Source organism: Seriola aureovittata, chromosome 7 (assembly GCF_021018895.1).
Source record: "Seriola aureovittata isolate HTS-2021-v1 ecotype China chromosome 7, ASM2101889v1, whole genome shotgun sequence".
Classification (NCBI taxonomy): Eukaryota; Metazoa; Chordata; class Actinopteri; order Carangiformes; family Carangidae; genus Seriola; species Seriola aureovittata.
In genome coordinates, this window is record NC_079370.1 from 29,460,271 (window position 1) to 29,469,805 (window position 9,535).

At 42.1% G+C, this 9,535-nt stretch overlaps 1 protein-coding gene across 7 annotated transcripts in view; it reads left to right on the forward strand.

Moving 5' to 3' along the window:
* The window catches only part of cdk14 (cyclin dependent kinase 14), a 298,616-nt gene that overhangs the window by 229,756 nt on the left and 59,325 nt on the right, over positions 1-9,535 (forward strand). The window contains exon 15 of one of the 7 annotated variants that reach the window (XM_056380006.1): positions 5,844-6,360. The exons of the other annotated variants lie outside the window; for them this stretch is intronic. The gene's annotated coding sequence lies outside the window, so the exon portion shown is untranslated. Of the gene's footprint in view, positions 1-5,843; positions 6,361-9,535 lie in introns of those variants that run through there. 7 annotated transcript variants of the gene reach the window in all.

Genomic DNA, 9,535 nt, shown 5'->3' on the forward strand with positions numbered 1-9,535 from the left:
ATTTTAATCAAGTTATAACAATTTTCATACATTGATGCAGGCTCACTGTTTGGCAAGATCAAGTTAATGCTTACTACTTACTAATGAGTTACTAACATTTATAAGTGTTTATCCACAGTGCAGAACAATCTGATAGCATATGTCATATCAACACCTGTGATTATAAAGAGGAGTAAACAGTACTGCCAAGCCCTTAGAGGATGAATCTGGTCACTTGATATGATAATTTGATTTGCAATAATTTGATCTGCCAAATGAATCGTTTTAACCATTAAGATGCTGACAGTGGTAAATTGCTAGTAACATAATAATTATGTGATGAAGCAGATGCCTACAAATGCTGGATGGTGGAGAAAACAAAGAAACTAATTAGACATGAGGCTTAACAGTACAGATAAATGTTGCCTCACTATTTGGCAAGCAACAGGTCACTGTTGCCCTTTTTATATAATTTGTTATAACGACTTATAAACAATTTATAGTGTGTTACCAAGCTAATTAATAAACTAGTTATAAACCATTCATAAATCCTTTATAGGGTCTTATTGTATTGTCCTAGTGTAAAGTGGTACCCAAGAATCTCAACTCAAGATCCACGTAGCTGCTCGCACTGGAGCTAGAACACTGAAAAATTATGAAGACCTCTATGACAGGAAACAATCACATTTAATGTAGCAGCTTTCATCCAGTATTCAGAGTCAGTCAGCGTCTCAGTGGTTGTTGGCTGGGGCATGAGGATCTTGTGACTGCTGTACTGCTCCAGATCTGTTTTCCCAGCGTTCTTCAGTGAGCCAAGACAGGAAGTCAACAGGAGTCTGACTCAATCTGAATTGGACACGACTCACAAATTATACACTCGCTGGGGAGTCTGCATGTTAACAGCAACACTGCAGCCCTGTTTGTGAGCAAGTGACCAGTATACATGAGCCCACACTGCAGGAGCAGAGAGTGGCGAGAAGTGAATATTAGCGTATGAAAGGGAGGCATGTTAGAGGCAGGAGGAAGCTGCCCCGCCACTCAGCCTGTTTAGAGAAACTGTGGGGAAATATTATGATTATTAATAGGCTTTTGAACTGGTGTTCAGTGAATCTGTCCCTGCAGTGAGATAAGAGCTCTTGTTTTGCTGGCAGGATGGGTTGGCCTTCACTCACTGACATGTTGATGAATACTAAACATCAGATCTGTGAAACATTTAGTTCATGGAACCCATGTTCCTCGTTGACCTCAAGCTCTTTGTGCTCAGCTTTAAAATGTTGAATGCAAAATAAAATTTAAATCAGTGCACGTTTCCATGAACTACTTTTATGTACATATACTCAATGGGACAAAGTTTCATTCAGAACCGTTTCTTGCTATATGAGGACTATGCAGATTCATAGGCCCCCCGCAGCCACTAGGGGGCCCCCAAGCTGCAAGTTCAGCCTCCATTCCGGGAGAATTAAAATTACCTGTCTTAATATGTAGCCAGCCAAGCACTCTCATGTGTTGAGTGAAGCACTTATATGCTTAAAAATTTGCATGAATGTAGGATATAAACAAAACTAAGCTGCAATGACAGGGAAGCTGTGACTTGTGTTTCCTGGGTTATCAAGTCAAAATCATCATTAGGCTGTCACGCATGAGTGACGTCTGCTGACAGGTATTATGGGATGACTGACAGCTGCACGTCACGTCAGTGAGGAGTATAACAGCAGCATTAGTAACGGTATTTTGGCATCTAAAAGGACATATCCCTCTGGTGCAGAAAAAAGAAAAAAGAAGAAAACTGAAGAAGAAATACACTCACAGGAAAAAGGTAAGGCATTTGTTAATGATGTAGATTCTCTTGTGGGGTGGAGGGGATAGCTATAATATTAGCCAATTTTTTAGCAAGTTTGCTACTTTTGTCCTGCTGGCTAGCTCAGCTAGCTGGCTAGGATTGTTTGTATCAGAATCAGTTGGGTGACTAGGGTGAAAAGGGTGATGGCACCCGGAAAGAAGCGATTCTGGTGTCTTGTGGTCCTGGTCCTGATGGAGCAGAACCTACGGCCGGATGGGAGTCTTTTGATGAGGCAGAAGGCTGGGTGAGTTTGGTGCTGTTGGCCCTTTTCCTGGCCCTGGTGTAATGCAGCACACGTATGTGTGTTATAAGTGGTTCAGTCTGTGCTAGGTTTGGCCAGTGGCAGCAGGGAACCAAATAGTGTTGGAGGAGGTGAGAACACTCTCGTGGTGGCTCTGTAAAACTGGGAGCGAACCTTTGAGGATGTACTTCCTCTTACGGAGCAGCCTGAGGAAGTACATAACATTGGATGAGTGTGTCGCCCCCTTCAGGTTACAGGGGATGGTGGTGCCCAGGAACTTCACAGATTCCACCACGTTTACGGGTGAGTCGTTGATGAGAAGTGGGAGGTTGTCTCCGAAAGTCAATGACTTTCTCCCGTCTTGTTGACGTTGAGCTCCAGGTTGTTGTCTGTACACCATGCTGTCAGCTGAGCCACTGTGTCACTGTAGGCTGACTCATCATTGTCTTTGATTAGGCCTAGGACCGTGGTATCATCAGCGAACGTGACCAGCTTGATGGAGGGGTGGCTGGAGATGCAATCGTTGGTGTACAGGGAGAACAGATATGGGGAGAGGAGACAGCCTCACGGAGCTCCAGTGTTGGTGGTGAAGGGGGCAGACATGTGGGGGCCAAGCTGCACCAACTGCTTCCTGTTGGTCAGAAAGTCTGTAATCCACTCACAGATAGAGCGGGGCACCTGTAGCTGTAGCAGCTTAGTGTGTAAACAGTCAGGGATGATGGTATTGAAGGCTGAACTGAAGTCTATAAACAGGGCTATGGCATAGGTGCTGGTAGTGTCCAAGTGCAGTAATATGTGGTGAAGGCTGAGGTTGACAGCATCGTCCACGGAGCGGTTAGCTCTGTAGAGAGACTATTACGGGTCAAAGGAAGGGGTCTTTCAAAGCACTTCATGACTACAGATGTCAGAGCTACAGGTCTGTAGTCATTCAGGCATATGATCCTGTCCCTCTTTGGAACCGGGACATTTTTGGATAATTTGAAGCAGTGTGTTACCCTGCATTCAGGACTGACTGAAGATGGCTGAGAACACAGGTGATAGCTAAGTGGCACAGTGTCTCAGTGTGGCTGGGGAGATGCCATCAGGTCCTGAGGCTTTCCTTGAGTTCAGTCTTGAGAAGAGATTATGGACATCCTTCTCTGTGAATGTGAGAGAGAAGGGAGGGGCGAGGGGGGTGGGCTCAGACAAGCGGGTCACAGCTAATTGCAAAGGCAGTTGATGCTCTTGGTTTGTATTTCTAAAATGGGCTGGGGTTCTGTCACTGTGAGAGAGGAGGAGGATGGGAGTGAGGGGGGTAGGCAGGGTGGGGTGGGAGGAGCCTGATACTCAAATCTGGTGTAGGTGTTAAGTTCGTCTGCCTGACCGGGGGATCGGGTGATTGCTGGGCTTCCCTTATTGTAATTTGTGAGTGTCCTGAGTGTATTCCAGGCAGCTGCAGGAATATTGTTTGAATCACACTCCAGCCTGGCTTTGTAGTCCTCCTTGGCTGATCTAATGTCCTTCTTGAGGTTCTGCCTAGTCAGTTTGAACGTATCCATGTCTCCCTCTCTGTATGCCTGTTCTTTTTGGTGCCTGAGTTCTCTCAGCTGTTTGGTGAACCAGGGCTTGTGGTTATTGTATTTAATGATGGTTTTGATTGGGAGGCATATCAGCTCACAGAAGTTGATATATGAACAGACAGTGTCAGCAAACAAGTTGTTGTTGTCCTCAGGGCCTCCCATAGACTCCCAGTCAGTAGACTCCATGCAGTCCTGAAGCATCTCCACTGCTTCTGGAGTCCATCTCCTTACTGTAGTCCTGATTGGTTTGGCCCTCTTCAGCTGTTGTTTGTATGTCAGAACTATCTGTGTTATGCAGTGGTCCGAATGAACAAGTGGGCCGCAGGGGATGGAGCAGTATGCGTGTTTGAGGGTGGAGTAAAAGTGATCCAGCGTTTTCCATTGGTGCACGTCACCAGCTGTTTGTAGCTCAGCAGTTCAAGTGAGAGAAGAATTTAAATCTCCCATGACCAAAACTGCTGAGTTTGAGTTTTCCACAGAGGAAATTTGGTCAGCTAGTAAGTGCAATGCTTCACGGGTGGGGCTTGCAGGGGGATGTAAACACTGATGAGGATCGTGGATGTAAATTCCCTCGGGGAATAGAATGGCCTGCACTCGACAAAAAACGATTCCAGGATACAAGAGTGATGTTGGTGTGTTTTTACCGCATCCAAGCACCAGTTATTGATGTAAAAACACATTCCTCCTCCCTTTGATTTACCACATGCCATCGTGTCCCTATCCGCTTGGATGAGATGGAATCCAGGTAGATCCTTTGCGGTATCTATGATTTTGTCATGTAGCCAGGTTTCACACAGTAAGGCTGTTGGACCGTAAAAGTAGGTTTCATCCATTTTATCGCAGAGAGAACGGACATTAGACATGCAAATGGCCGGAAGCGGTGTCTTAAGTCCTCTCCTTCTCCATTTACGCAGGGCCCCCAGCTCGCTGACCCTTATACTGCACTCTGTGCGCACTGGGCACATTATCCCGTTGGATATCCCCTTGGAATCCATTGGACTCAAAAAGTCAGGAGATGAAACAGTTGGCATTGTATCCCTGATGTTTAGGAATCGTATCGTACATGAAGTGTATATCAAAGACAAATATATATATATACAAATACACTAAAAAAGTCATAGAAAAGAGGAGTGCTGAAATACCATGGCTGCCAGCAGGGAAGGTGGCACCAACTCTCATGTACGTTCATGATATGTTACAAAGGGACCGAAATAAAATTGTCATTTGAATGGGCTGAATGACTGAAGTGACACCCTCTACGTTGGATTACATCATTTTGTTGTGGCAGCACAGTAACATTGCAGTTTGGGAGGGAGGGCATGTTGTTGGGCAAATGTCTGCGATATCGTCTGCGATATCGTCGTCGCCTCTCAGTCATAGACCTCCTATGCTGTTAAATATTTGCCACAGTTTTCATGGTTATTGTATTAAGTTTAGTGTGTTGTCATTTCATAAGCCTATAATGTGAAGTGTGATTTATAAATAAAATTACTATCATTAGGCCTATCATTATTATTATTATTAATAATAGAAGTAGTAGTAGTAGTAGTAGTAGTATGACATTGGATTATTCATATAGCACTATGAATTTTGAATGATCACTGTGTTAAGAGAGATTGTCCTATTCTCTCTCCTATTGTATTTTGTATATGTATTTTGTGGTTACTTGACAATTCTGCTGATTTAGTTGCAGTCTTTGCCACATTTATTACAATATTTATTGTGACAATGTAGTTTGCTAATTTGAACAAACCTGTTCTATTCCGACAATACGTATTTTTTTATTCAAAAGAACCATAATAACACAAATTAAGTTGATTTAATTTATACTATACTGTATATGACCGCTAGTTCTGCCCTCTGTAAGAATAGAAGGTGAGCCCATATCATCTGTTGGATACAAGTTGTCCACTTTGTAATGCCCTGCAAAATATAAGTGAAAATATTCCCTCTATATCATATAGTGCTCATCACTAATTTACCATTGTTTTAATTACTTGAAAGAGAACGATAAGCAGATAAAGCAGAAAAAGCCTGAAAGTGACAACTTTGAATTTGGGTGCATGCTTTCAAGGGACACTGTATATTGCAATGTATAATTATGTATATATATACAGTATATATATATGTATATATAAAACAGATTATGAATTTCTGTATCAGAGCAACATAACTGAAATTATATAATATGAATTTTTGCTTATGAGGAGCTTTGTCTTTACAGGTGCAAAGATGATGACATCATTGACCATTGACTTGGCTTCTAAAAAGGCCAGGAAGCAGAAGTTTTGAGGAAGATAATGAAAACATAAGACTGATCATACAGATCATGATCACATAGATGCTGGTTTATTGTATTTTTATATTTCTATTTTGTCCTGAAGGGGTCGTAGTGTTAATGTAAAAAGTCCCTTACTACCTGCATTATTAGTATTATTCTTACTAGTTTTTTGTTTTTATTGTTTGCACATTAATAAGGATGCTGGTTCATTGTATTTTTATTCTAAGTAATAGCCTCATTTTTTTCCTCTTCATCTGGGCAATGGCGTAATTTATTTATTTTTTATTGTTTTAGGTGGGTTTTAGGAGTTATGTTTCATGTTTAAGAACTTTGTTCTCAAAATTTTAAATAAACATTTTTGATGAAAATGCTGCATCTGTTATATTTATTGACGTAGAGGAGCCTCATTGTTTGTGTAACAGATTGATGCATCTCATCTTAAAGGGTTTGGAATCCCCCCATCGTAGTTTGACAAAATATAGACCCCCAAACAGCATCTTGTATAGGGCCCCAAAAAGCTAGAAACAGCCCTGGTTTCATTATTATTTAGGAGCCAGTTTTTCTGATATGTGCCCACCTCTGCATTTGTTGTAAAATTATAGCAATAACCTGAAGTGAAAAACTAACGACGACTTTATTTCCTTAAAAAATACTGAATCAAGCATCAGCTTCTCGTTCTGTTCTTCTCACCCATCATTGAGTCCATCGTCACATCTTCTATTATTATGTCTATCTACACTCCAAACATTCCTGCTCTTTTTAATCTTTGTGTGTGAGTGAATGTGTGTAACTTTCTTGTACTGTTATGGCTGTTTTGTTCATCTCCGCGAGAATCCTGTTCATATTAAACAGTTCTGCAGTCCATATTGAAACGTCTTGTTTACTTTAGCCTTAAAATGTTTTACCTGCTAAATACATGGTGTAAAAACATTGAACACAAAACTACTTCATTGAGCGCTGGCATTCAGTTTCCCTTCAGCTTAGTGTGTCATCAATCACCTGCTCACACTGGTCCCCCACCAACCCACCAACCCTGGTCTGGTGGCTGACTATCAGATCCAGGAGCAGCCTGTGCTTTATAGAGGCCATGCATGGCTTTGGTACTGGCTGGTACAACACAGCCACGACTCTGGCTGGTTGCCTCAGCTGCAGCAACACATTCCTCTGTAGAAGAAAAAACCCAGGTCTCAAACAGGCAGAGTCTGTCAAGATAAACTGAGCCAGTCACTGACTGAGTCAGTGTCACATCGCCACTGTGTGTGTGAATAAGTGAGCAGCACCTTTTCCACAGACCTCACAATACACAAGAACAACACCTGTAACCATGGTAAGACTTCATCTGTTTTAAAAAAAAAAAAACAAGTTTAAACCATACGCTCTCAGGTGAAGGACTCATTATCCATTGAACAAGCTCTTTGTTTGGAATTGTCCTACAGTGTTTCCATAGTTAACACTGGGCAAATAAGGTATCAACTTCAGACTATGAACATGATCTCATAGGAAGTTTTCTTTTCTTTTTACTTTCTGGCTCCTTTTTTCATGCAAACTGATTTTTATGTTAATGTTGCACGAATCTGGGATTTTTTGATTGCCACTTTGGATCCACTCATCCTGTTCCTATGCACCTGCCTCACAAAATAGATCTGTGAAGTTTTCTCCTGCTTTTTTATACCAAAATAACTTTATGTACAGAAAATATGGATTGCGTGGACTCAATTTGTGAACAAAATTAATTTAACTCAAAACTCAACAGTTGTGGAGACAGTGATATTATTTGAGAAAATATACCCATTATAATCATGTTATGTAAATTAGGGCCCTGGAAGTTTTTTTGTTTATTCATACAGGCCAGTTCAGCTTAATTACAAAAAAACAAACTGCATTTTTCTTCTTAGCCCTGGTAGTGTAAAACATTACAGATAGCATTGGTTTATGGCTGAAGTTTTCTGTCAACACCCCAATACAATGGAGGTGAATGAAATTCAGTTCCTTTGATACTGTACGACATTTAATGTGACATTTTTGTGTAAAGAACCAAAACTGTCTGCATGTGTATACACCACCAGGAGTAAGTGAACAAATATCCATGTTTTATATGGTTTACTGTGGACTGTCTGGATCCAGTAGAGTCCCAGAGGCCAGAGGTTTCCTGGCAAAGCCTCCTTCGGCTGATCCTCTCTGGGCTAAATACAACCTAGCACCTCCCTGCAGCCCTCTCCATGTCTTCCCATGCCCCGGCCAGTCTGCCCTGTAATGGGTTCACCCTCCCATACAATCCTTTCACTCCTCAATGCTCTGAATATCCTATTTGCTGCTTTTCTCTCTGATTGACAGCCCCCTCATCCTCCCTCCCCAGCCCTCTCAACCTCCCCCTCCCCCCTCTATCCCTTTAGGCTTGTGTCCATGAGTTGAGAAGAGGGGGACTTATGTGTTTCTCAGCAGCTGGTCTTGTCTGATGCAGTGAGGCCATCTCGCTCCCATGGGGAGAATGTTATGTTGGACTTTGTCTCTGTGAGCTTCATACTGAGCCCTTTGCTTCTGTAATAGAAGCTGAATCTAGCTCTACCTGCTCCACAGTGCAGTGTGTGTGTGTGTGTTTTGAACAGCACCATGTGTAAACTTTGCACAACATAGTTCCCTCCATGTCACTTCTGACATGTTTTAAACAAAGCAACAAAACAGCAGCTATCAGACGCTTTATGCACAATCAGAAAATCCAAACCTTCCCCGCTCATTTATCCACCAACCCTTTTTTTCCCCTGTCGGCAAAACTATAAAACATTTTGTGTATTTATTGTGCTGTGCAGCTGAAAGAGCAGAGCCTTTCTTCCCTGCCATTCCTCTGCCTAATGTATGCATGTGGCTGGGTGAGATGGTTGAACACAGCGTGGTGAGCAACAGAAAGGAGACAGTGGATTGCAAGGAAGCTGTTGCATTATTCATCATGTTGGATAAGGTTTAATTAAAAGTGCTGCTCGGCATTGTGAAAGGAATGAATGTATGTTTTGCCTCGCCTGTCGCTGCCTCATTCATGTTCGCCATGCTCGACTTATCAAAGCAGCCCCTTGGCCCCTCCCCTTTACCAGGGTAAGTTTGCATAATGGTGCAGCGCCAAAACCTTGTGATTACTGGGAGAATACGAGCGGCACACAGCTTCAATGCAGCAAGTGATGGCGCTCACTTGGCTCTGCAAAGAATTCCAGTGGTACATAAAAGAGTGACGATAGCAGGAAGTGTTGAGTGTTGGTTCATCTGGCTGGAATCAGTGTTTGTTTGCAATCAAATGTTGCAAAAAGTTTGTTGAAGAACATGTGAATCAGCTATTGTTATGTGTGTATAGTCCAGATGGCACGACAAAAGAATGCTTACAACTCTTCATTGCTGCTTTCCACCTAATATTGCACAGATGATACTGTGAGGAAAACATTTTTGTTCCTATTTTTCTGTCTCTGTGGTAGAGTGGAGGCATGAAACAGTTGTTGGCGGCAACACAGAGTCCACCTAAACTCTTCATTTCTGTTCCAAAAGTAAGAAAACCTTAAAACATACATAAAAATACCAAACCAAAGAATGTTAAAAAAAAGCAGGACATTGTATTTAATACATTTTTTTTAATATTGCATTTGTTGGGGACT